The following is a 27,500-nucleotide window of genomic DNA, read 5'->3' on the forward strand; positions in this document are numbered from 1 at the left end:
TCAAACACCTTGCTGGTGATCCGAGGAGGCAGATGGTGCAGTAATTGGCTGGGTCTGCACTGGTTCTGTATTTGTGGGCATGACATAGATAGACAATCTTTCAAACAACTGGCTAGAGGCCAGTTTTACACCTGCATTGGAACAGCTTGGTAAGGGTGCGGTTAGTATCACATCGTTCACATGGATACATCCTGAGGTAGCCTCAATAACGACGCTCAGAGTGTAAACGGTAAAGAAGGCTTTATTAGACTAATAACTGTGCTACACCTAGAGACGAGAGCTGACTGCTGCACAGCCCATGGGGCAGCCCTTTATGTATGGCTCCCAGATGGGCGGAGCCAGAGGCGGAGTCCCCAGGGTTCCAAGCCCGGTCTTAAAAGGGACATCACCTTACATGATGATAAGGCAGTAACCGTTCATCACATTCACCCCCTGTTTAAAAAAAGAGTCCGGCAGGGGTGAAGTGCCATAATCGGTCCATCCGTCTCGGTGGCCGGATCGTCCTCCTCGACTTCCTCAATTCTTGCGGTGGTGCGGCGGGCACGGACGTCCCGGTTGAGGGCACATCCGGGAGCACAGCGGTCGGAGTTTCGGTCCGGGTCGGGGCAGAGGAACTAGGCAGGGCCGGGGGTAGCGGTGCCAGCGCCGGCGGGGTGTGTAAAGGGGGGGGCGCAAGGGTGGGCGCACGGTAGGGGCTCACCAACGGGTGGTAGGGCCGGAAGGGGGTGTGTTGTAGGGGGCGACGGGTCCTGCAGGGGAGCGGCGCGGGAAGGGGCGTCTGTGGTGGAGGATCCAGCGGGCGCCAGATCCCGGAGGGAAACCGTATCTTGCCTGCCGTCGGAGTACTCCACGTAGGCGTAACTGGGGTTGGCGTGGAGCAGTCGGCCCTTTTCAACTAGGGGGTCCGTTTTATGGCTCCTCGCGTGCCTCCGGAGAAGAACAGGTCCCGGAGCCATCAGCCAAGGTGGAAGCGAGACCCCGGAGGTAGACTTCCTGGGGAAGAGAAACAATCGGTCGTGAGGGGTCTCATTTGTGGCCGTGCAGAGGAGTGACCTAATGGAGTGTAGGGCATCGGGTAGGACCTCCTGCCAGCGGGTGGTTGGGAGATTTCCCGACCGCAGGGCCAGAAGGACAGCCTTCCACACGATCGCGTTCTCCCTCTCCACCTGCCCGTTTCCCCGAGCAGCAGGGGGGCACAGAGGTGAGGGAGGATATAAAATTTGAAACGGGTGTATTTGGCGCCCTGGATCGAGAGATCCACAATACAACACCGTGATTTGTACCGAGTGGGACCCGGATGCGAGGGCTATGGTTTGGGATGCGGGATGGGTGCGTAGGGAGCAGCGCCTTACCCTTTCAGGGTGGATAAAGCTCTCCGTGCTCCCGGAGTCGAAGAGGCATGCAGTGTCGTGCCCATTGACCTGGACCTGCATCATGGAGTTCTGCAGGTGTTTTGGCCGAGTTTGATCGAGGGTGATCGCACCCAGTCGCGGGTAGTCGTAAGAGAGTCCGCCGAGTTGGACTCGTAAAATGGCCGCCGCCGCCGGCTGCGCGTGTCGGGTCGAGAAGATGGCCGCCGACAAGATGGCCGCTCCCATGATTCGCACGAGGCTGATGACGCGTTAGAAGAGGGCGTGTCGGGTCGGTGCGCAGCAGCATTGCGAGGCCTGCGGGCCCGAGAGCCTGATTTTCGGGCCGGCTGTTCTTTGTTTTTCTGTCCCCTGGGTCTGGCCAGGCAGACCCTCGCAAAGTGCCCTTTCTTCCCGCAGTCGCTGCAGATCGTGGAGCGGGCTGGGCAGCGTGGGCGTGGGTGCTGACCCTGTCTGCAGAAGTAGCACGGTGTGCCCCCCGTGATCTCGGGTGTATGGATCGGGGAGGGCAAGGTTTCGGCAATACACCAAGAGATGAAAGAAGAGGGGGAAGCGCTGGTAGAAGAGTTGAAGGGTAAATGGGATGAAGAGCTGAGGGAGGAGATCGAGGAAGGTCTGTGGCTGATGCCCTAGGTAGGGTTAATTCCTCCTCCTCGTGTGCCAGGCTCAGCCTGATACAATTTAAGGTGGTCCACAGAGCTGACACTGGCACGAATGGGCGAGAGCCAGTGTATAAAGCTCTGTAAATATATCATTTTACCGTGTATATATCTTGCTCAGGGCGATTTTGTGTTATTTTGTTACGGGGGGTGGGGGGGGGTTTATTGATTGTAAGGGGAAAAAATTGTTTTGTTAAGAAACTTTAATAAATATATTTTTAAAAAATAAATAAAATGACACTTAGAGATTAAACTGTAAAGAAAGCTTTATTAGACTAATAACTATGCTACACCTACAGACGAGAGCTGACTGCTACACAGACCATGAGGCAGCCCTTTATGTACGGCTCCCAGGTGGGCGGAGCCAGAGGCGGAGTCCCCAGGGTTCCAAGCCCGGTCTTAAAGGGGACATCACCTTAAATGATGATCAGGCCGGAACCGTTCATCACACAGACATTTAGAGAAAACATTGGCAAAGCTAATGGGCAGGAGCAGGAGGGAGCGTCTGGGATTGTCAGTGGGCAGCAACATCAGGGTCTGCGAGGGGCCGACTGTCCAGTAATATCAGGGTCTGAGTGTCCAGTAATATCAGGGTCAGATTGTCCAGTTATATCAGGGTCTGTGTGTCCGGTAATATCAGGGTCTCTGTGTCCAGTAATATCAGGGTCTGAGTGTCCAGGAAATCAGGGTCTGAGTGTCCAGTAATATCAGGGTCTGAGTGCCCAGTGATATCAGGGTGTGAGTGTCCAGTAATATCAAGCTCTGCGTGTCCAGTAATATCAGGGTGTGAGTGTCCAGTAATATCAGGGTCTGAGTGTCCAGTAATACTAAATGTCTGGGAGGGTCTGAGTGTCCAGTAATATCAGGGTGTGAGTGTCCAGTAATATCAGGGTCTGAGTGTCCAGTAATATCAGGGTCTGAGTGTCCAGTGATATCAGGGTGTGAGTGTCCAGTAATATCAGGGTCTGAGTGTCCAGTAATATCAGGCTCTGCGTGTCCAGTAATATCAGGGAGTGAGTGTCCAGTAATATCAGGGTCTGAGTGTCCAGTGATATCAGGGTGTGAGTGTCCAGTAATATCAGGGTCTGAGTGTCCAGAAATATCAGGCTCTGCGTGTCCAGTAATATCAGGGAGTGAGTGTCCAGTAATATCAGGGTCTGAGTGTCCAGTAATATCAGGGTGTGAGTGCCCAGTAATATCAGGGTCTGACTGTCCAGTAATATCAGGGTCTGAGTGTCCAGTAATATCAGGGTCTGAGTGTCCAGTAATATCAGGGTCTGGGAGGGTCTGAGTGTCCAGTAATATCAGGGTGTGAGTGTCCAGTAATATCAGGGTCTGAGTGTCCAGTAATATCAGGGTCTGACTGTCCTGTAATATCAGGGTCTGAGTGCCCAGTAATATCAGGGTCTGAGTGTCCAGTAATATCAGGGTGTGAGTGTCCAGTAATATCAGGGTCTGAGTGTCGAGTAATATCAGGGTCTGACTGTCCAGTAATATCAGGGTCTGAGTGCCCAGTAATATCAGGGTCTGACTGTCCAGTAATATCAGGGTCTGAGTGCCCAGTAATATCCGGGTCTGACTGTCCAGTAATATCAGGGTCTGAGTGTCCAGTAATATCAGGGTCTGCATGTCCAGTAATATCATGGTCTGAGTGCCCAGTGATATCAGGGTGTGAGTGTCCAGTAATATCAGGCTCTGCGTGTCCAGTAATATCAGGGTCTGAGTGTCCAGTAATATCAGGGTCTGAGTGTCCAGTAATACTAAATGTCTGGGAGGGTCTGAGTGTCCAGTAATATCAGGGTGTGAGTGTCCAGTAATATCAGGGTCTGCGTGTCCAGTAATATCAGGGTCTGAGTGCCCAGTGATATCAGGGTGTGAGTGTCCAGTAATATTAGGGCCTGAGTGTCCAGTAATATCAGGCTCTGCGTGTCCAGTAATATCAGGGTGTGAGTGTCCAGTAATATCAGGGTCTGAGTGTCCAGTAATACTAAATGTCTGGGAGGGTCTGAGTGTCCAGTAATATCAGGGTGTGAGTGTCCAGTAATATCAGGGTCTGCGTGTCCAGTAATATCAGGGTGTGAGTGTCCAGTAATATCAGGGTCTGACTGTCCAGTAATGTCAGGGTCTGCGTGTCCAGTAATATCAGGGTCTGAGTGCCCAGTGATATCAGGGTGTGAGTGTCCAGTAATATCAGGGTTTGCGTGTCCAGTAATATCAGGGTCTGAGTGTCCAGTAATATCAGGGTCTGGGAGGGTCTGAGTGTCCAGTAATATCAGGGTGTGAGTGTCCAGTAATATCAGGGTCTGAGTGTCCAGTAATATCAGGGTCTGAGTGTCCAGTGATATCTGGGTCTGAGTGTCCAGTAATATCAGGGTCTGAGTGTCCAGTAATATCAGGGTGTGAGTGTCCAGTAATATCAGGGTCTGAGTGTCCATTGATATCAGGATCTGAGTGTCCAGTAATATTAGGGTCTGAGTGTCCAGTAAATTCAGGGTCTGAGTGTCCAGTAATATCAGGGTCTGAGTGTCCAGTAATATCAGGGTCTGAGTGTCCAGTGATATCAGGGTCTGAGTGTCCAGTAATATCAGGGTCTGAGTGTCCAGTAATATCAGGGTCTGAGTGTCCATTAATATCATGATCTGAGTGTCCAGTAATATTAGGGTCTGAGTGTCCAGTAAATTCAGGGTCTGAGTGTCCAGTAATATCAGGCTCTGCGTGTCCAGTAATATCAGGTTCTGAGTGTCCAGTAATATCAGGGTCTGAGTGTCCAGTAATACTAAATGTCTGGGAGGGTCTGAGTGTCCAGTAATATCAGGGTGTGAGTGTCCAGTAATATCAGGGTCTGCGTGTCCAGTAATATCAGGGTCTGAGTGCCCAGTGATATCAGAGTGTGAGTGTCCAGTAATATCAGGCTCTGCGTGTCCAGTAATATCAGGGTGTGAGTGTCCAGTAATATCAGGGTCTGAGTGTCCAGTAATACTAAATGTCTGGGTGGGTCTGAGTGTCCAGTAATATCAGGGTGTGAGTGTCCAGTAATATCAGGGTCTGCGTGTCCAGTAATATCAGGGTCTGAGTGTCCAGTAATATCAGGGTGTGAGTGTCCAGTAATATCAGGGTCTGACTGTCCAGTAATGTCAGGGTCTGCGTGTCTAGTAATATCAGGGTCTGAGTGCCCAGTGATATCAGGGTGTGAGTGTCCAGTAATATCAGGGTCTGCGTGTCCAGTAATATCAGGGTCTGAGTGTCCAGTAATATCAGGGTCTGGGAGGGTCTGAGTGTCCAGTAATATCAGGGTGTGAGTGTCCAGTAATATCAGGGTCTGAGTGTCCAGTAATATCAGGGTCTGAGGGTCCAGTGATATCAGGGTCTGAGTGTCCAGTAATATCAGGGTCTGAGTGTCCAGTAATATCAGGGTCTGAGTGTCCAGTAATATCAGGGTCTGGGAGTTGTAGGAATCTGGTAATTTATGGGGATCTTAACCTGTCGAACTACGTCAAGTTTGGGGGAAGCTTAGTTGAAAGATCAAGTCCTGGCGCAATATGACAAGTTGTAAGATTTGTAATATTTGTAGACTATGTCAAGTTGTTCGATTCCTCGTATTATTCGACTGTGTATAGTTGAAGGAATTTATATCATCTCTGCTATTCGGTTATCTGTAGCACTTTGCGAATACTGGAACTCAGCAGAAATTTGCAGTATAAACTTCTCAGGTGCCAAAAGGAATTGTTTTATTTGTAGTCGCTTGATTTAAATTTGAAAGTCATTTAAAAGGCAATTCGTAGACAATTCGAAGCTTTCAGAGAATTACAGATATTATCTTTCTTTGCTTAGACAGACAGCTCGAAAGTAACTTTTAAAAGGTCAAAAGTCTGGCAATGAAACATGAAGAGAGAGAGAAAGCTAATCTTCAGCTAAACTCAAACTCAAAGTCAAAAGTGGACTAACATCACTGACACAGACTAACAGACTGACAGAATCCCCAAAGACAATTAACCTAAAATCTAAAACACTCAACCTAAAATGGCGGGGAGAAACTTTTCAGTTATACACTTTCATATCTGTCTTAAGTCGTCTAATCACTCCCCAATATAATCCTAATTGGTTTGGGTTAGACTCAAACCCATTTGATTTGATGGCAAGCCGTCCATCTTCAATGTGCAACATTAGTTTTTTAATTGTTTCATGTCTACATGTTATGGAATGTGATATTCTGCTAATCTTTTAGCTGGTTTGGCTAATGTAACAATTGAGACTTCATATCGAGAATATATATATGATTCAATGCTCTTACAAACTGCATTGGACTCGTGCCACCTAGTTGCCATGGAACTCGGTCCTTGGCCTTGACAATTAGCACAAGCAGTGTCAAATTGTCTTGCAACTGTGCTGCTATAATCTTATCATGGAATTTTATGCTATTTCATGTATCATATTGAAGTCCTGAATTTATGTGTGCTGAAATTCTCATCTTTTAAAAATGAGTACTAAAAACAGCGATCTTTTACCTATACTAGTTGTATTTGAAATACCTGGCTTCTACAGTCGGCCCTTTGATAAATCGAAAATTTGAGATATATCAGGAAAGATTAAAATACATCATTAATGTGATAGGATAGGTAAAAGCGCAAAGAATGATTGCAGTTTTAAACAATAAAATTGACACTTAAAATACAACAGGCATTTCAAAATAATTATTATAATTAATACATTAATCAAATTTGATCACATTGGTAATTAATAATAACTTCATGTAAAATTATTATACAATAAAAGTTGAACATATGATCTAGTAATAAATGGTAAAATGATTATCAAAATGGACATCCTCTGGATTATGCACAAAAGCTTGTTGAAAGGGTTAATTTTCTTACAGAGACAAAAAGAGGCGTATAGCTTGGAATGATGCCATTCGCATCTTTAAACTTTTTTTTGTCACTCAAATGGACTGGGAGTAAAAGTTGGATTGTTGCCAAATTCCCGTTATCAAATTTCTTTGAACAACCTGTTCTTTTGGCTTTTAATCAAAGATTGTTGGTTTTTTTTTTGAAACCAGCTTCCACATTGTTTGAAGTTTTAATTTCCAGGCTAATTCCAAACATTTATTTTAAAATATCAAATACAATAACTTATTAAATATATAACTGAACCAATCTTGTGCTGTATCTTGATTTTCTGTAGATGAATTTGTCGATTCTGTTAAAGGAAACACAGCTAACAAGATATGTTAATTTCTTTAAATTAATAAAGCAACGTTCAGAATAATGACAGTTTTCTTAAGTTCACAGTTCTTGGCATGTATTTTTAGCGATACATTGAGGTTTCTTTAGCTGCTTTGATGGCAGCCGTTCTGTTCTGAGTAAGTTCCCTTTTTCGTTTGGAAATTTTCTGTCCCAAGTAAACATCTTTCTGGGCAATTTGTGCTTTGTGAAAGCTAGCTTTGTGACTGTTAGTACTGAGGTGGTTCAAGACCACCCGTAAGTCTTTGTCATGATCATCTTTATTGATGGAGGTTATCAGAACATCATCTTCATATTGGATAATGGTGGAAGGCCGAACAGGCAGTTGCCTGAGATGATTCTGTAAAGCCATGTGGTAAACAGTTGGGCTATTATGATACTGTTGTTGATTAACTGTAAAAGCAAACCATGGTTGTAGTTGCTTAGCCAGTGTTGCTGACCAGAAGCCATACTGGGTGTCTTGTTGGTACGTGTTACATGGTTGACCACGAGTGGAAATGTATTGTAGTGAACATTGTCTACTTCATTATCATCTCTTGAATCCATCCATTCTTTTTGATAGCATTTTGCCATCCAGTGTCCTACTCTACCACAGAAAAGACATTGTGGTATTTCCTTACGTGATTTTAATGGAGCAAGGGTACATGTTTGCCCTGGCGCTGGTGGTGAAATTGTAGTTACTGCTGATATTCCTGCAGGTGCTGCAACAGCCGCCGCTGGAGCAGCAGGTAACATGGGCTGGATTTGAGCAATAGGCTGCATTTGAGCAGCTGCAGTGTTAAAAGTTGCCTGATTGTGCAAACCACGATCTATCTGAATGCATCGGTCAACTATGTCTCGATATGTGCCAGCTGTGGCCCAAGCTGGTAAAACCAAATTCAAGGCAGCAGAAACTCCAGGTTTAACACCGGCTATAAAAGCCGTTTTTAATGGACTTAAAGTGCTTGCATCCCATGTGTCATTTTCCTGGTCGAGTGTCATCCCTGAATATTCCATCCAAGTATGTAAAAATCTTTCCTCAAAATCCTGAATATCTTCATCATTTTTTTGAAAGCAAGACGTGATCTTAGACCAATTGGTCCTCGGGGGGCGAAATTGTAACAGCCAATTCTTGATTGTTAGCCAACCAGCTTCTAAATTTTGCAAACCGTCTCCAAGGGCAACTTCTACTTCATTTCTAAGGGTTGAACTTATACGAGTACCTAGCATGATAGTCAGAATTTGTACTCCATCAAGTGGGTGGAGACTGTAAATGGCTTGTAATCTGTGAATTCCATCCCATGTGGTCTTACCACCCTTTTTAGGGCGTGGACGACCCTTGGACCATTCGTCAATTTTAGAAGGATCAATTTGTTCATGAACCCATTGGTGGTCAAATATGTTTCTAGTGATAGTTTCACCATCTTCTTCTATTTTTTTGCTTCCAACTCTAACCCGTTTGTGTTTTAAAGGGGCTAGTCGAATTGCTTTAGTATTTTGTATTGTAGGAACACTATCTTCATCGGATTCATCCGACAGAGAAAATGATTTATGTTTAACAATTGATCTCGGCTGTGCAATTGCCGATTGTGCCACTAGGTGGGTGGCTTGGACTGCTTTCTGAGTTTGTTCAATCTTTTGTACAGAAAGCATGTTTGTCAAAGAATTACAGTGTTCAGTCACGCTGGTTATATTTCTTTCTAAAACACACCTTTCTTTCACTAACTTGCAATTTTCAAGTTCAATTCGCTCAGTTTTTAATTGCAATTGTCGGTATTTTGACTCCACTTCAAAGACTTGATTTTGGAATTCTGTTATTTGAAAAGATAACTGCTGGAGTTCAGAGGTTTTGTTTCGCAAATCTGTTTTAATTTCATCATAATGCTCAAGTTTGGATTTTGCATCTTGCAAATCTGTTTCAAGTTTGGATTTTGCATCTTGCAATTCTGTTTTAATTTCATCATAATGCTCAAGTTTGGATTTTGCAACTTGCAAATCTGTTTTAATTTCATCAGAATGCACAAGTTTGGATTTTGCAACTTGCAAATCTGTTTTAATTTCATCAGAATGCTCAAGTTTGGATTTTGCATCTTGCAATTCTGTTTTAATTTCATCATAATGCTCAAGTTTGGATTTTGCAACTTGCAAATCTGTTTTAATTTCATCAGAATGCACAAGTTTGGATTTTGCAACTTGCAAATCTGTTTTAATTTCATCAGAATGCTCAAGTTTGGATTTTGCATCTTGCAAATCTGTTTCAAGTTTGGATTTTGCATCTTGCAATTCTTCAACAACTGCAATTAGTTGCCTTTTAGTAGACCTATACTCATCATCACTTCGTTCAGTATTTAATTGCAGCTGTTGGTATTTTGACTCCATTTTAAAAACTTGATTTTGGAATTCTGACTCCACTTTAAAAACTTGATTTTGAAATTCTGCGATTTGAACATTTAACTGCTGGAGTTCAGAGGTTTTATTTTGCAAATCTGTTCTAATTTCATCATAATGCTCAAGTTTGGGTTTTGCATCTTGCAAATCTTCAAGAACTGCACTTAGTTGGTCTTTAGTGGACTGAAGCTGATGATCACTTTTATTTTTAACAATGATCTCTTGCTGACTGTGTATCTGTCCCGTAATTACCAGGGACCATTTTACACGTTCTGCACCGTGTAATCGTGTGCATTTTCCCCATGCTCTCTTGATATTATTGAAGGACCACTGTCCTCTGGGGATATCATACTTTGATTCAATATTTTTTGAGGTTTCACAGAGGTTAAAATGTCTACGAGTGAAAGATCTACAATCCCCCAACATATCTTCAACAGAAACATCTGGTATTCCAGCACCCCCCTTGGATGTAGTGGGGAGTAATTTTCTGTCTGCTAAAGGCTCTGAATCTACACTTTGATTTGGATCAGCCATAACTTTTCTTGATCGCTGACTACCGTTTTATTTTAGTTACTGCAGTGACTAATCTTCCAGTCACGTCTGATAGTCTGAACGACTGGCACTTGATTTATTTAACACAGTCTATAAAAAATGTTCTTTTCAAGGGTCGAAATACTGATTGATGCGGCTTTAAGACTTTTAATGGGTGAAAAAGATATTTCTTACCCTAGTCTAGCCGTGGGTTCCAGCTGTCTTCTGGGCCTCCTCCGATTATCTCCGAAGCTTCCCGAAGGTTCCCGACCTCCTCCGATTATCTTCGAAGCTTTCCGTCGTCACCTGGGCCTCCGAAGGTCGTCCTCAGTACTCCCCCCTTCTGCCTGACTACGCCAAAATGAATGACTTGTAATCAGAAGATTCTAGGTTGGACTCCTGGCTGGCTCGCCAAAATGAAGGAATCTCTAATTTATAGGGAATCTTAACCTGTCGAACTACACCAAGTTTGGGGGAAGCTTAGTTGATGAATCAAGTCCTGGCGCAATACGACAAGTTGTAAGATTTGTAATATTTGTAGACTGTGTTAAGTTGTTCGATTCCTTGTATTATTCGACTGTGTATAGTTGAAGGAATTTATATCATCTCTGCTATTCGGTTATCAGTAGCACTTTGCGAATACTGGAACTCAGCAGAAATTTGCAGTATAAACTTCTCAGGTGCCAAAAAGAATTGTTTTATTTGTAGTCGCTTGATTACAATTTGAAAGTCATTTAAAAGGCAATTCGTAGACAATTCGAAGCTTTCAGAGAGTTACAGACATTATCTTTCTTTGCTTAGGCAGACAGCTCGAAAGTAACTTTTAAAAGGTCAAAGTCTGGCAATGAAACATGAAGAGAGAGAGAAAGCTAATCTTCAGCTAAACTCAAACTCAAAGTCAAAAGTGGACTAACATCACTGACACAGACTAACAGACTGATAGAATCCCCAAAGACAATTAACCTAAAAACTAAAACACTAAACCTAAAATGGCGGGGAGAAACTTTTCAGTTATACACTTTCATATCTGTCTTAAGTCGTCTAATTACACCCCAATATAATTCTAATTGGTTTGGGTTAGACTCAAACACATTTGATTTGATGGCAAGCCGTCCATCTTCAATGTGCAACATCAGCTTTTTAATTGTTTCATGTCTGCATGTTATGGAATGTGATATTTTACTAATCTTTTAGCTGGTTTGGCTAATGTAACAATTGAGACTTCATATCGAGAATATATATATGATTCAATGCTCTTACAAACTGCATTGGACTCGTGCCACCTACTTGCCATGGAACTCGGTCCTTGGCCTTGACAATTAGCACAAGCAGTGTCAAATTGTCTTGCAACTGTGCTGCTATAATCTTATCATGGAATTTTATGCTATTTCATGTATCATATTGAAGTCCTGAATTTATGTGTGCTGAAATTCTCATCTTTTAAAAATGAGTACTAAAACAGCTATCTTTTACCTATACTAGTTGTATTTGAAATACCTGGCTTCTACAGTAGTCCAGTGATATCAGGGTCTGAGTGTCCAGTAATATCAGGGTCTGAGTGTCCAGTAATATCAGGGACTGAGTGTCCAGTGATATCAGGGTCTGAGTGCCCAGTGATATCAGGGTCTGAGTGTCCAGTAATATCAGGGTCTGAGTGTCCAGTAATATCAGGGTCTGAGTGTCCAGTAATATCAGGGTCTGCGTGTCCAGTAATATCAGGGTCTGAGTGTCCAGTAATATCAGGGTCTGAGTGTCCAGTAATATCAGGGTCTGAGTGTCCAGTAATATCAGGGTCTGGGAGTCCAGTAATATCAGGGTCTGAGTGTCCAGTAATATCAGGGTCTGAGTGTCCAGTGATATCAGGGTCTGAGTGTCCAGTAATATCAGGGTCTGGGAGTTGTAGGAATCTGGTAATTTATGGGGATCTTAACCTGTCGAACTACGCCAAGTTTGGGGGAAGCTTAGTTGATGAATCAAGTCCTGGCGCAATATGACAAGTTGTAAGATTTGTAAGATTTGTAGACTATGTCAAGTTGTTCGATTCCTTGTATTATTCGACTGTGTATAGTTGAAGGAATTTATATCATCTCTGCTATTCGGTTATCAGTAGCACTTTGCGAATACTGGAACTCAGCAGAAATTTGCAGTATAAACTTCTCAGGTGCCAAAAAGAATTGTTTTATTTGTAGTCGCTTGATTACAATTTGAAAGTCATTTAAAAGGCAATTCGTAGACAATTCGAAGCTTTCAGAGAATTACAGACATTATCTTTCTTTGCTTAGGCAGACAGCTCGAAAGTAACTTTTAAAAGGTCAAAAGTCTGGCAATGAAACATGAAGAGAGAGAGAAAGCTAATCTTCAGCTAAACTCAAACTCAAAGTCAAAAGTGGACTAACATCACTGACACAGACTAACAGACTGATAGAATCCCCAAAGACAATTAACCTAAAAACTAAAACACTAAACCTAAAATGGCGGGGAGAAACTTTTCAGTTATACACTTTCATATCTGTCTTAAGTCGTCTAATTACACCCCAATATAATTCTAATTGGTTTGGGTTAGACTCAAACACATTTGATTTGATGGCAAGCCGTCCATCTTCAATGTGCAACATCAGCTTTTTAATTGTTTCATGTCTGCATGTTATGGAATGTGATATTTTACTAATCTTTTAGCTGGTTTGGCTAATGTAACAATTGAGACTTCATATCGAGAATATATATATGATTCAATGCTCTTACAAACTGCATTGGACTCGTGCCACCTACTTGCCATGGAACTCGGTCCTTGGCCTTGACAATTAGCACAAGCAGTGTCAAATTGTCTTGCAACTGTGCTGCTATAATCTTATCATGGAATTTTATGCTATTTCATGTATCATATTGAAGTCCTGAATTTATGTGTGCTGAAATTCTCATCTTTTAAAAATGAGTACTAAAACAGCTATCTTTTACCTATACTAGTTGTATTTGAAATACCTGGCTTCTACAGTAGTCCAGTGATATCAGGGTCTGAGTGTCCAGTAATATCAGGGTCTGAGTGTCCAGTAATATCAGGGACTGAGTGTCCAGTGATATCAGGGTCTGAGTGCCCAGTGATATCAGGGTCTGAGTGTCCAGTAATATCAGGGTCTGAGTGTCCAGTAATATCAGGGTCTGAGTGTCCAGTAATATCAGGGTCTGCGTGTCCAGTAATATCAGGGTCTGAGTGTCCAGTAATATCAGGGTCTGAGTGTCCAGTAATATCAGGGTCTGAGTGTCCAGTAATATCAGGGTCTGGGAGTCCAGTAATATCAGGGTCTGAGTGTCCAGTAATATCAGGGTCTGAGTGTCCAGTGATATCAGGGTCTGAGTGTCCAGTAATATCAGGGTCTGGGAGTTGTAGGAATCTGGTAATTTATGGGGATCTTAACCTGTCGAACTACGCCAAGTTTGGGGGAAGCTTAGTTGATGAATCAAGTCCTGGCGCAATATGACAAGTTGTAAGATTTGTAAGATTTGTAGACTATGTCAAGTTGTTCGATTCCTTGTATTATTCGACTGTGTATAGTTGAAGGAATTTATATCATCTCTGCTATTCGGTTATCAGTAGCACTTTGCGAATACTGGAACTCAGCAGAAATTTGCAGTATAAACTTCTCAGGTGCCAAAAAGAATTGTTTTATTTGTAGTCGCTTGATTACAATTTGAAAGTCATTTAAAAGGCAATTCGTAGACAATTCGAAGCTTTCAGAGAATTACAGACATTATCTTTCTTTGCTTAGGCAGACAGCTCGAAAGTAACTTTTAAAAGGTCAAAAGTCTGGCAATGAAACATGAAGAGAGAGAGAAAGCTAATCTTCAGCTAAACTCAAACTCAAAGTCAAAAGTGGACTAACATCACTGACACAGACTAACAGACTGACAGAACCCCCAAAGACAATTAATCTAAAAACTAAAACACTAAACCTAAAATGGCGGGGAGAAACTTTTCAGTTATACACTTTCATATCTGTCTTAAGTCGTCTAATTACACCCCAATATAATTCTAATTGGTTTGGGTTAGACTCAAACCCATTTGATTTGATGGCAAGCCGTCCATCTTCAATGTGCAACATTAGTTTTTTAATCGTTTCATGTCTACATGTTATGGAATGTGATATTTTACTAATCTTTTAGCTGGTTTGGCTAATGTAACTATTGAGACTTCATATCGAGAATATATATATGATTCAATGCTCTTACAAACTGCATTGGACTCGTGCCACCTACTTGCCATGGAACTCGGTCCTTGGCCTTGACAATTAGCACAAGCAGTGTCAAATTGTCTTGCAACTATGCTGCTATAATCTTATCATGGAATTTTATGCTATTTCATGTATCATATTGAAGTCCTGAATTTATGTGTGCTGAAATTCTCATCTTTTAAAAATGAGTACTAAAACAGCTATCTTTTACCTATACTAGTTGTATTTGAAATACCTGGCTTCTACAGTAGTCCAGTGATATCAGGGTCTGAGTGTCCAGTAATATCAGGGTCTGAGTGTCCAGTGATATCAGGGTCTGAGTGTCCAGTAATATCAGGGTCTGAGTGTCCAGTGATATCAGGGTCTGAGTGTCCAGTAATATCAGGGTCTGAGTGTCTAGTAATATCAGGGTCTGAGTGTCCAGTAATATCAGGGTCTGGGAGTCCAGTAATATCAGGGTCTGAGTGTCCAGTAATATCAGGGTCTGAGTGTCCAGTAATATCAGGGTCTGAGTGTCCAGTAATATCAGGGTCGAGTGTCTAGTAATATCAGGGTCTGAGTGTCCAGTAATATCAGGGTCTGGGAGTCCAGTAATATCAGGGTCTGAGTGTCCAGTAATATCAGGGTCTGAGTGTCCAGTAATATCAGGGTCTGAGTGTCCAGTAATATCAGGGTCGAGTGTCTAGTAATATCAGGGTCTGAGTGTCCAGCAATATCAGGGTCTGAGTGTCCAGTAATATCAGGGTCTGAGTGTCCAGTAATATCAGGGTCTGAATGTCCAGTAATATCAGGGTCTGAGTGTCCAGTGATATCAGGGTCTGAGTGTCCAGAAATATCAGGGTCTGAGTGTCCAGTGATATCAGGGTCTGAGTGTCCAGTAATATCAGGGTCTGGGAGTCCAGTTTAAGACGGGCTGATTGGACTCAGTGCGGTCAGTAATCGAGAACATTATCATGTTGCAGTAACTCAGTTGCAGCCTCAGCAATGACAGAAATATCCGGGTGATTAGTTGCGTTTCACAGAAGCATATTCGGAGTTTGTTTCGGACGGTGTTACTGCTGCACAGGCTTTGCTGTGTTTGAGCTGCAGTTCAGCATAATGGACTTGATCATCATTTGACTGAAACACAATAAAAACATTGGATATTGACTCTGACGGTTCCATTTGATTGGGGAGATGTGCAATAATCACTTTATATTAGTTATATTTTGGATGAATATTAACTTAATGAACTTAATACTGTGAACAATTAAATGAATGTCCACTGTAAATGATGTCTCACTGTTGTATAACTCTCACAACACCAGGTTAAAGTCCAGCAGGTTTGTTTGGAATCACTAGCTTTCGGAGGGCTGCTCCTCCACTGACCTGAGGATTGGGCGGAGAATTGGTTCCGACGGCAAAATCGCGACGGGTGTCGATTTGAGGCCAAATCGCGATTCTCTGTCACCTCGACAGCGGGGTCTATGCGTTTCACCCCACACGTACAGTAAACACTGTTTGCATATCATTAGCGGGCCCGACCCGGTATCCTCCGGGGGCCTCCGCGACACTCCGCCTCCGATAGGCCGAGTTCCCGAAGCTGCGGTTCTCTCGTGCTTTTAGAAATGGTGGGACCGGCGTGGCGGGTGCTGAGGGAGAGAGAGGGGGTAGGACACAGAGAGGAGCGACTGCGGGCTGCCAGGCCACACACTGCCTGGGCTGGCTGGGGTGGGGGGTCCCGTGCCTGGGCACTGCCCACCATTATTGTGGCCATCTTGCTGTGAACCCACTGACCACCCACCTTGGCACCTGGTTCTGCAGAGAGACAACGGCCATATGGGCACCCCAACCCCTCCACCCCCGCACCCTACCCTCCACCAACACCCATCCCCTCACCCCACCACCACCTACCAGCGGCCCGCCCAGGGCAACACCCACAGTAGCCCCTGCCGGGACCATGACGCATACCCTTGGCAAGGGCAGTGCCAGCCAATGGTACCACTGGCATCAGGGACGGGCACCAGGGCCAGAATCCCGCAAGGTGCCAGCTAGGGTGCGGGTGTGGCGGGGGAGGGACATGTGGTGATGTGCATCACTGTAAATACATGTAAGCTAGACAGACACTAGAGGGAGCACCAGAAACATCACACACACACACTCAACCAATAGATAAGTGAGATGGGCGGCGACCAATGAACATTCACGATACACAAGGAGGTGACACGACCACAGGGGGACATTACACCAACCCATACATAAAGGACACCTCACACATGATCAGCCCCTTTGGCCAGTGGAGACAGTCAGTGAGGAGAGGCACAGGGTTGATTCAATATTACACCCACCACGTGGAAGACAGCAGCTGGTTAGTCAGTTTAGGGAGCTACAATAGGATTAGCAGTAGTGTCGAACTCAAGTTATAAAAGTGTACATAGTGTAAATAAATGTGTTGAAGTTATTTACACGTCTCGACCTTCCTTGACAAGTGCAACACAAGGAAGCCGCTTATGTTACAAAGGAAACATAACAAAACAGGACAGGCGGGGGCGGAGTCCATGGTGCAAAATGTGTCCACCATGTAGCCTGCTGGACCTGGTTGGCTACGGGGGGGCACGCACCATGTAACATGTCGACCTTTCACCCCCTGCAGACAATAGATATTGAAATACAGCCAGCAATGGGGGCCTTCCTGCCGGTCTCCGCAGCCCTGGGGGATGCCCTGCGGCTGTACGAGCTGGAGCTGCCCGAGGGGGAGGAGGCTGCAGCAGCGGAGATTTCTACACCCTCCTCTGTCTTTCCTAAAGATCCACCAGCCCGGAATGTTCTTCCACAGAATGTTATATCCCGGAATGATATACCCCGGAATGTTATATCCCGGAATGATATACCCCGGAATGTTATATCCCGGAATGATATACCCCGGAATGTTATGTCCCAGAATGTTCTTCCCCAGAATGTTATATCCCGGAATGTTATACCTCCGAATGTTATAGAACATAGAACATAGAACAATACAGCGCAGTACAGGCCCTTCGGCCCACGATGTTGCACCGAAACAAAAGCCATCTAACCTACACTATGCCATTATCATCCATATGTTTATCCAATAAACTTTTAAATGCCCTCAATGTTGGCGAGTTCACTACTGTAGCAGGTAGGGCATTCCACGGCCTCACTACTCTTTGCGTAAAGAACCTACCTCTGACCTCTGTCCTATATCTATTACCCCTCAGTTTAAAGTTATGTCCCCTCGTGCCAGCCATATCCATCCGCGGGAGAAGGCTCTCACTGTCCACCCTATCCAACCCCCTGATCATTTTGTATGCCTCTATTAAGTCTCTACTTAACCTTCTTCTCTCCAACGAAAACAACCTCAAGTCCATCAGCCTTTCCTCATAAGATTTTCCCTCCATACCAGGCAACATCCTGGTAAATCTCCTCTGCACCCGCTCCAAAGCCTCCACGTCCTTCCTATAATGCGGTGACCAGAACTGTACGCAATACTCCAAATGCGGCCGTACCAGAGTTCTGTACAGCTGCAACATGACCTCCCGACTCCGGAACTCAATCCCTCTACCAATAAAGGCCAACACTCCATAGGCCTTCTTCACAACCCTATCAACCTGGGTGGCAACTTTCAGGGATCTATGTACATGGACACCTAGATCCCTCTGCTCATCCACACTTTCAAGAACTTTACCATTAGCCAAATATTCCGCATTCCTGTTATTCCTTCCAAAGTGAATCACCTCACACTTCTCTACATTAAACTCCATTTGCCACCTCTCAGCCCAGCTCTGCAGCTTATCTATATCCCTCTGTAACCTGCTACATCCTTCCACACTATCGACAACACCACCGACTTTAGTATCGTCTGCAAATTTACTCACCCACCCTTCTGCGCCTTCCTCTAGGTCATTGATAAAAATGACAAACAGCAACGGCCCCAGAACACATCCTTGTGGTACTCCACTTGTGACTGTACTCCATTCTGAACATTTCCCATCAACCACCACCCTCTGTCTTCTTTCAGCTAGCCAATTTCTGATCCACATCTCGAAATCACCCTCAATCCCTAGCCTCCGTATTTTTTGCAATAGCCTACCGTGGGGAACCTTATCAAACGCTTTGCTGAAATCCATATACACCACATCAACTGCTCTACCCTCGTCTACCTGTTCAGTCACCTTCTCAAAGAACTCAATAAGGTTTGTGAGGCATGACCTACCCTTCACAAAGCCATGCTGACTATCCCTGATCATATTATTCCTATCTAGATGATTATAAATCTTGTCTCTTATAATCCCCTCCAAGACTTTATCCACTACAGACGTGAGGCTCACCGGTCTATAGTTGCCGGGGTTGTCTCTGCTCCCCTTTTTGAACAAAGGGACCACATTTGCTGTCCTCCAGTCCTCTGGCACTATTCCTGTAGCCAATGATGACATAAAAATCAAAGCCAAAGGTCCAGCAATCTCTTCCCTGGCCTCCCAGAGAATCCTAGGATAAATCCGATCAGGTCCCGGGGACTTATCTATTTTCAGCCTGCCCAGAATTGCCAACACCTCTTCCCTACGTACCTCAATGCCATCTATTCTATTCGCCTGGGGCTCAGCATTCTCCTCCACAACATTATCTTTTTCCTGAGTGAATACTGACGAAAAATATTCATTTAGTATCTCGCCTATCTCTTCAGACTCCACACACAATTTCCCATCCCTGTCCTTGACTGGTCCTACTCTTTCCCTAGTCATTCGCTTATTCCTGACATACCTATAGAAAGCTTTTGGGTTTTCCTTGATCCTTCCTGCCAAATACTTCTCATGTCCCCTCCTTGCTCGTCTTAGCTCTCTCTTTAGATCCTTCCTCGCTACCTTGTAACTATCCATCGCCCCAACCGAAACTTCACACTTCATCTTCACATAGGCCTCCTTCTTCCTCTTAACAAGAGATTCCACTTCCTTGGTAAACCACGGTTCCCTCGCTCGACGCCTTCCTCCCTGTCTGACCGGTACATACTTATCAAGAACACGCAGTAGCTGATCCTTGAACAAGCCCCACTTATCCAGTGTGCCCAACACTTGCAGCCTACTTCTCCACCTTATCCCCCCCCAAGTCCCGTCTAATGGCATCATAATTGCCCTTCCCCCAGCTATAACTCTTGCCCTGCGGTGTATACTTATCCCTTTCCATCATTAACGTAAACGTCACCGAATTGCGGTCACTGTCCCCAAAGTGCTCTCCTACCTCCAAATCCAACACCTGGCCTGGTTCATTACCCAAAACCAAATCCAACGTGGCCTCGCCTCTTGTTGGCCTGTCAACATATTGTTTCAGGAAACCCTCCTGCACACACTGTACAAAAAACGACCCATCTATTGTACTCGAACTATATCTTTTCCAGTCAATATTTGGAAAGTTAAAGTCTCCCATAATAACTACCCTGTTACTTTCGCTCATATCCAGAATCATCTTCGCCATCCTTTCCTCTACATCCCTAGAACTATTAGGAGGCCTATAAAAAACTCCCAACAGGGTGACCTCTCCTTTCCTGTTTCTAACTTCAGCCCATACTACCTCGGAAGAAGAGTCCCCATCTAGCATCCTCTCCGCCACCGTAATACTGCTCTTGACTAGCAGCGCCACACCTCCCCCTCTTTTGCCTCCTTCTCTGAGCTTACTAAAACACCTGAACCCCGGAACCTGCAACATCCATTCCTGTCCCTGCTCTATCCATGTCTCCGAAATGGCCACAACATCGAAGTCCCAGGTACCAACCCATGCTGCCAGTTCCCCTACCTTGTTTCGTATACTCCTGGCATTGAAGTAGACACACTTCAAACCACCTACCTGAACACTGGCCCCCTCCTGCGACGTCAAATCTGTGCTCCTGACCTCTATACTCTCATTCTCCCTTACCCTAAAACTACAATCCAGGTTCCCATGCTCCTGCTGCATTAGTTTAAACCCCCCCAAAGAGCACTAACAAATCTCCCCCCCAGGATATTTGTGCCCCTCAGGTTCAGATGTAGACCATCCTGTCTGTAGAGGTCCCACCTTCCCCAGAAAGAGCCCCAGTTATCCAGAAATCTGAATCCCTCCCGCCTGCACCATCCTTGTAGCCACGTGTTTAAATGCTCTCTCTCCCTATTCCTCATCTCACTATCACGTGGCACGGGCAACAACCCAGAGATAACAACTCTGTTTGTTCTAGTTCTGAGCTTCCATCCTCGCTCCCTGAAAGCCTGCCTGACATCCTTGTCCCCTTTCCTACCTATGTCGTTAGTGCCAATGTGGACCACGACTTGGGGCTGCTCCCCCTCCCCCTAAGGACCCGGAAAACACGATCCGAGACATCACGTACCCTTGCACCTGGGAGGCAACATACCAAACGCGAGTCTCTCACGCTCCCACAAAATCTCCTATCTGTGCCCCTGACTATAGAGTCCCCAATTACTAATGCTCTGCTCCTCTCCCCCCTTCCCTTCTGAGCAACAGGGACAGACTCCGTGCCAGAGGCCCGTACCCCATGGCTTACCCCTGGTAAGTCCCCCCCCCCACAAGTATCCAAAGCGGTATACTTGTTTCTCAGGGGAACGACCGCAGGGGATCCCTGCACCGACTGCTTTTTCCCAGTCCCTCTTACAGTTACCCACCTATCTCCAATCTTTGGTGTAACTAATTCCCTGAAGCTGCTATCTATGACCCCCTCGGCCTCCCGAATGATCCGAAGTTCTTCCAACTCCAGCTCCAGTTCCCTAACTCGGTCTTGGAGGAGCTGGAGATGGCAGCACTTCCTGCAGGTAAAATCAGCAGGGACACTAACGGCATCCCTCACCTCAAACATCCTGCAGGAGGAACATTGCACTCCCTTCCCTGCCATTCCTCTAACTTTCTACCAAGATCTTGCTAACAACTAAATTAAATTTGAAAAAATAATAATATAATAAAATATGGTACTTACCTCAGACCAATGGGTTTTATTATTAGGTTAGAGGAGGAGGGCGGGTGGGAGACACTACACGTGTAGTGTCTCGGGTTTCCTCTCCACCAGAATTTATTGGTGAGGGTCTTCCCAGACGTCTGCGGGTCGACTTCCTGTTCCCGCCTAAAAAACTAATTTAAAAAAAAAGAAAAATTCTCAGCTCCTGCTGAAATTGACTAACCAGCCAGCTCCACTCCCGCCGAAATCGACTGGCCTGCCCCTGCAAAGACAAGTGCTTTTAAAGGTTGACTTACCTCCCAGCAACCTCCTTCCGCAATGCTCCCGCTGAAACTGACTCACCAGCTGTTCTCACGCCGAAATCGACGGAATGACATACCCCGGAATGCTATGTCACAGAATGTTCTTCCCCAGAATGTTATATCCCGGAATGTTATACCTCCGAATGTTATATCCCGGAATGTTATTCCCAGGAATGTTATACCCCGGAATGTTATACCCCGGAATATTATACCCCAGAATGATATATCACGGAATGTTATTCCCAGTAATGTTATACCTCGGAATGTTATATCCCGGAATGTTATATCCCGGAATGTTATACCACGGAATGTTATATACCGGAATGTTATATACCCTGGAATGTTATTCCCAGGAATGTTATACCCCGGAATGTTATACCCCGGAATGTTATTCCCAGGAATGTTATATCCAGGAATGTTACATCCTGGCATGTTAGATCGCGGAATATTAGATCCCGGAATGTTATACCCCGGAATGTTATACCCCGGAATGTTATACCCCGGAATGATATTCCCGGGAATGTTATAACCGGAATGTTGTACCCCGGAATGTTATAACCGGAATGTTCTACCCGGAATGTAGTACCCCAAATGTTAAACTGCCAGTCCTGCCCCTCCCATACAGTGGTCTCTGTGAGGGCAACAGTATCACAATCCACACCATTAACTTATAAGTGTTACCGATTACGCTCTTATCGAGAGAGAGAGATAGAAAGAGAGAGAGAGAGAGAGGGAGAGAGAGAGAGAGGGACTGAGAGAGAGAGAGGGAGGGAGAGACAGACACAGACACAGAGAGAGAGACAGACAGAGAGAGAAACAGACACAGACAGAGAGAGAGAGATGTCATGTTGGGGGTTCTGGTTCACAAACAAGCCAACATTGCTGGAAGTGGTGTAACGCTATTTTATTAACTGTTCAACTATGCTACATACTGTAAACGTGGGTATGAGCAATACCAGCTTAACTGTGGACCCTTTCCTATCACTATCTAGGTGAGGCACTCAGCACATGGTGAATGTCTGTGTTGCAGGCTGTGAGCTCTGTGCTCCGAGCTGGCTGCTGCTAGAATGAGCGGGAACTCTCCTGTCCCCTTTCTTTATAGTGCGTGTGCTCTCACTGGTGATTGGCTGCGGTGTTGCGTATGCTGATTGGTCCCACTGCATGTCCATCAGTCTGTGTGTGTCTGCACCATAATGTACTGATGTATATTATGACAAGAGTGACAGACACAGAGACAGAGAGACCGAGAGGTCGAGAGAGTGATATAGAGAGAGAGACATAAGAACATAAGAACTAGGAACAGGAGTAGGCAATCTGACCCCTCGAGCCTGCTCCGCCATTTAATGAGATCATGCGACTCGTGCACCAGCACACCCAGGTCCCTCTGCACAGCAGCATGTTTTAACATCTTACCGTTTAAATAATAATCCATTCTGCTGTTATTCCTCCCAAAATGGATAGCCTCACACTTGGCAACATTGAATTCCATCTGCCAGACCCTAGCCCATTCACCTAACCTATCCAAATCCTTCTGCAGACTTCCGGTATCCTCTGCACTTTTTGCTTTACCACTCATCTTAGTGTCGTCTGCAAACTTTGACACATTGCACTTGGTCCCCAACTCCAAATCGTCTATGTAAATTGTGAACAACTGCGGGCCCAACACTGATCCTTGAGGGACCCCACTAGTTACAGGTTGCCAACCAGAGAAACACCCATTTATCCCCACTCTCTGCTTTCTGTTAGTTAACCAATCCTCTACACATGCTACCACTTTACCCTCAATGCCATGCATCTTTAGTTTATGCAGCAACCTTTTGTGTGGCACCTTGTTGTGGTGTTGGGTGCTCTGGTGCACAGATGAGCCAACACAGTTGTATGTGGTACAACTCTATTTTATTATAACTCTTATATTACAGTTCGTTCTGGATACTCTGCACGTGCTGTCTCCCTGAGTGTCCCCAGCTATAGCTGTGTCCTGGTTCTCCTCTGCCGCTCTTCCTGACCACCAGGGGTTGTGTCTGTGCTTTTATATCTTTCTGTCATTGGTTGTGGTGTTGTGTGTTCTGATTTGTCTGTTGGTGTGTCTATCATGATGTGTGTGTTTGAATATCATGACATCCCCCTTTTTTACAAAGACAAGTGCCTACGTGGTTATAAATATAATTGTGTCGTGAGTGCATCTAAGAGTGTGTGTGTGTGTTGTGTACAGCGTGTGTTTATGATGTAACTATTTACATGGGGCGATGTCGGGTGCGTCACACTAACAAGGTTGTACCATAACAAAACTTGGATGCGAGAGAAAAAAAACTTGAACATTGGTCCGGTCAGACGATATCTGGAACAATAAACAACAACAGGTTATAATACAGAAGTGTTTGACTTTTTGAACGTATGAACAGCGTTATAAGTCCAGTCTAATGGGTGACCGCCTCAAGAATGGGCTGGTCCTCAAGCCGGTTCAGCTGTGGAGATTTGGGGTCACACTGGTTCACCTTGGACTGTTGGAGGTGATGCTGTTGCCGAAGTCTCTACTTTACCATTTGTTGTACTTCGTGCAGTGCTTGGTCTTTTTCATTCTTGCAAATATGACATTCAACATCTTTGTTAGTGGTGCCCTGGCTGTGGTTTGGTTCTGGTGGCGATGGAAGGGGCATGATCCGTGGCATCTCCACGAAGTCATCCTTGGGAACCAGTGGAGGATCCGGCGTGTGCGTACGGTTCAGTTGCGAGCGTGGAAGACGGCGCAAAGCTCGCTGATTGCGCCTACGCACCAATCCATCCGCCCTGCATGCCAGGAACAAGGTGGAGTCTGTTTTCTTTTTATGTTTGTGGTGGACGGCATCTTGTAGCCGATGGGTCGTTGCCATTGAAGTAGCACCATCACTAATATCATGCAAGGCGATGACTGTGCCAGATGTGGAAGTTGGCCAAGACCGTATACGCTGGTTCCGGCCACCTGCTGTGCCGGAAGGGCGACTCCGCAGAGAAACGTCGAAGCATGTCGCCTTGGAGAGAGAATTGTTGCTCGCATCAACGTCTGGCGATGGCGCGAGTTGGTGTGTCCATCTTGGACCGCCGGTGCTGGTTGCCACTGCCGACCCAGTGGGACTGCCACGCGATCCATTCCCTGTCGCCGTGGCATCTGCCGTCACCCTGAGCGTGCCATCACCGAGGCCGCGACACCGCCCGTCCGGAGCAAGGTCTGGCGTGCGCAGATCAGAGTCGGCGCTTGGCTGCTCCCCATCTGGAGTCCGGTCTGCCTTCCGTCGATGCCCCCCGTCCGGAGTCCCAACAGGTTCACTGGAGGCAGCCGAGATTCCCTGAAGCTGCACTTCTGGAGTCGGAACATGCAGGAATGCACCAACCAGTGGAGAGGCTCGAGCCATTGAGGGTGGAAGCGGTGCGCCGCCACCGCAGTCGTCAGTGGTCCCACCGTGATCGTTGAGTGCCTTGGTACGCACTAGGCGAGGTCTGTCACCTTGCACCTTTTGCATGGGAAGTGGGATGCTGTCGTCACTCGTCTCACATTCCGTGGATAGATCGTCATTAGCAGCTTGCTGTTCACTAGGGTTGGGTAAATTGTCAGAGTTTTCATCTGGTGGTGCACACCATGTCGGTGGACTGTCATTGTCTTGCCATTGTCCTTCATTTGGGCTTTTCTTCTTTGGAACTTTAAATCTTCCCCCAGACATTGCAGAACCTTGTTTATTACTCCCAAATTCTCCCATATGTATGGTCTCGAATATAGGATCCAATGTTTCTATCGACATTGTACCATTTTCCAAAGAACATTCCGTTTCACTTTTCTTCTCAGGTACCTCATATGTAACTTTGTTTGATGTACATGCCTTCATGGTCTCTGGGTCTGATTTTGCTGGGACTGGCATGGTCACAGTCTCTCTTTTACTGTTCTCAATTGCCCACATTATACTCCCCATACATAACTGCTTGAGCACTGGGGTTAGTGTGGTACAATGGATAATCGGTTCGACCTTATCTGCATCTTCATCATTAGTGGAAAGCACACTTGGTTCACTTGAAACTGCTGTGGGTGTTAAATTCGTTATCTGGCTACTCGATGTCGGTGTCCTCAGGATTCTTGCTCCAATGTTCTGCTCAATAATCAGTGGAGTGTGTATAGGTTCAATGCAATTAATGTTCCCTTCCAGGTTTGAAGAGTCATTACTGACTAACTGCTGGTCTCCGAAGTTGGGATTTTGCGGCATTGTGTTGAAGGGAGACATTTGTCCCTGCTGTGGATATGAGTCAGGTTGTGTTATTTCCATTACCTGAGGATCAATGTCTTGTCCATTTTTTCGATCCGTACTAAAACACTGGCAATTCTCAGTCTGCTCCTTGCAAGTTAAACATACAATTAATTTCGTTAGGAAATCCTCAGCATCCTTCTGTGGCCGTGCTGCATTATTAATCTCTGTTCGGCTACAATGATCCTGAAGGTCAGCGCATAAACCTTTTTTCTTCGGGCTTGGACGAGGCGATTCCTTTGGCTTGTCTTCAGTTGGGCTTGAACAGTCTTCAGCGCTGTGCCCTTTATTGTAGCATGAGAGACCGTCATGGTCATGCTGCTGTGTAGTGGAGCATGGTAGGCTGTTATAGCCTTCTTGCTGTTCACGGGAGCATGGCAGACTTGCATCGTCTGCCGCTGGTTGGTCAGGAGAGGTTGCTAGACCCTCATGGTCTTGTTCCTGCAAGGATTGCGCTCTGGAGTCTTGCGTTCCTTCCATCGTGGAGTCCGTCCACGAGCTCTCTGTGGAGGCTTGTGACACTGGAGTCACTTCTTGTTCGTGCAAGGACTGCGCTCTGGAGTCTTGCGTTGCTTCTATCGTGGAGGCTGTCCACGAGCTCTCTGTGGAGACTTGTGACACTGGAGTCACTTCTTGTTCGTGCAAGGACTGCGCTCTGGAGTCTTGCGTTACTTCTATCGTGGAGGCTGTCCACGAGCTTGCTGTGGAAGCTTGTGACACTGGAGTCACTTCTGGTTCATGCGAGGACTGCACTCTGGAGTCTTGCATGTCTTCTTTCATAGAGTCGGGAACGTTGAGCGGGACGTGGACCACGCTCTGTGTGGCAGCAGGGCACTCTCCGTGTGCTTGCAGCGCTTCCTGTCTGTTAATGTCAGGCTGCAGCATCATCCGGTACTGATAAGTTGGAACGTCATATCTGCTGGGTTGAAGATCCTCAAATCCGAAAAATGAATCCGCATCTGCGTCGGATTCAGTATGGGGGCCGCCAATGTGCAACACGAAAGGTTCGTCCGAGTCATAGTCATATAGGACCACGGAGCTATCATTGGGCTCGCGAGGTCCGGAAACACTGTAAAAATCGTCATCGAAGTATTCAAGGTCGGAATCATCGGCTTGTGCGTAGGTAACTGCTTGTCGGAGGGTTCTTCGGAGGTCAAATTCATCTCCTGGGTCAATTTGCGGCAATGTGCTGTCATTCCAGGTGAGGGAAGGTTGTTTTACAGCTTTAACAGATTTTTGTTTTTTTGATTTGGGACGTTTCCCCTTTAAATTGGATTTGGGACGTTTCCCCTTTAAATTGGTGCAGTCTGGGGCCTCTGACATCCTGACGCTCGGTATGTAGCACGTAGGAAGCGACTGCGCATGCTCAGATCGCTGTTCCTTTACTGATGGCCGTTTTCTTGACTGCGCATGCGCAGCATCTCGCGCATGCGCATACGAAACTTCCGGTTCTGCGCACTTCTCGCGCAACTGTGCTAGCGTGATACCTTTAGCAAGATGGCCGCCGACCTCGACCCAGCCCTCTCTCAGGCCCGGGATTTCGGCCTCTGGGAATTCGGGCTCCGGGATCCCGGCCACGAGGTGAGTACTGCAGCTTGTCTTACCTTTAAGTCCC

At 45.7% G+C, this 27,500-nt stretch overlaps 1 protein-coding gene across 1 annotated transcript in view; it reads right to left on the bottom strand.

The window, feature by feature from the left end:
* Nucleotides 1-12,318: 12,318 nt before the first annotated feature.
* LOC140428640 (junctional adhesion molecule C-like) overlaps nt 12,319-27,500 on the bottom strand; it is a 74,091-nt gene continuing 58,909 nt past the window's right edge. Inside the window, exon 5 of the mRNA XM_072515317.1 lies at nt 12,319-15,509. The gene's annotated coding sequence lies outside the window, so the exon portion shown is untranslated. The remainder of the gene's footprint in view (nt 15,510-27,500) is intronic.

The sequence above is a fragment of the Scyliorhinus torazame genome, chromosome 1 (assembly GCF_047496885.1).
Source record: "Scyliorhinus torazame isolate Kashiwa2021f chromosome 1, sScyTor2.1, whole genome shotgun sequence".
Lineage (NCBI taxonomy): Eukaryota > Metazoa > Chordata > Chondrichthyes > Carcharhiniformes > Scyliorhinidae > Scyliorhinus > Scyliorhinus torazame.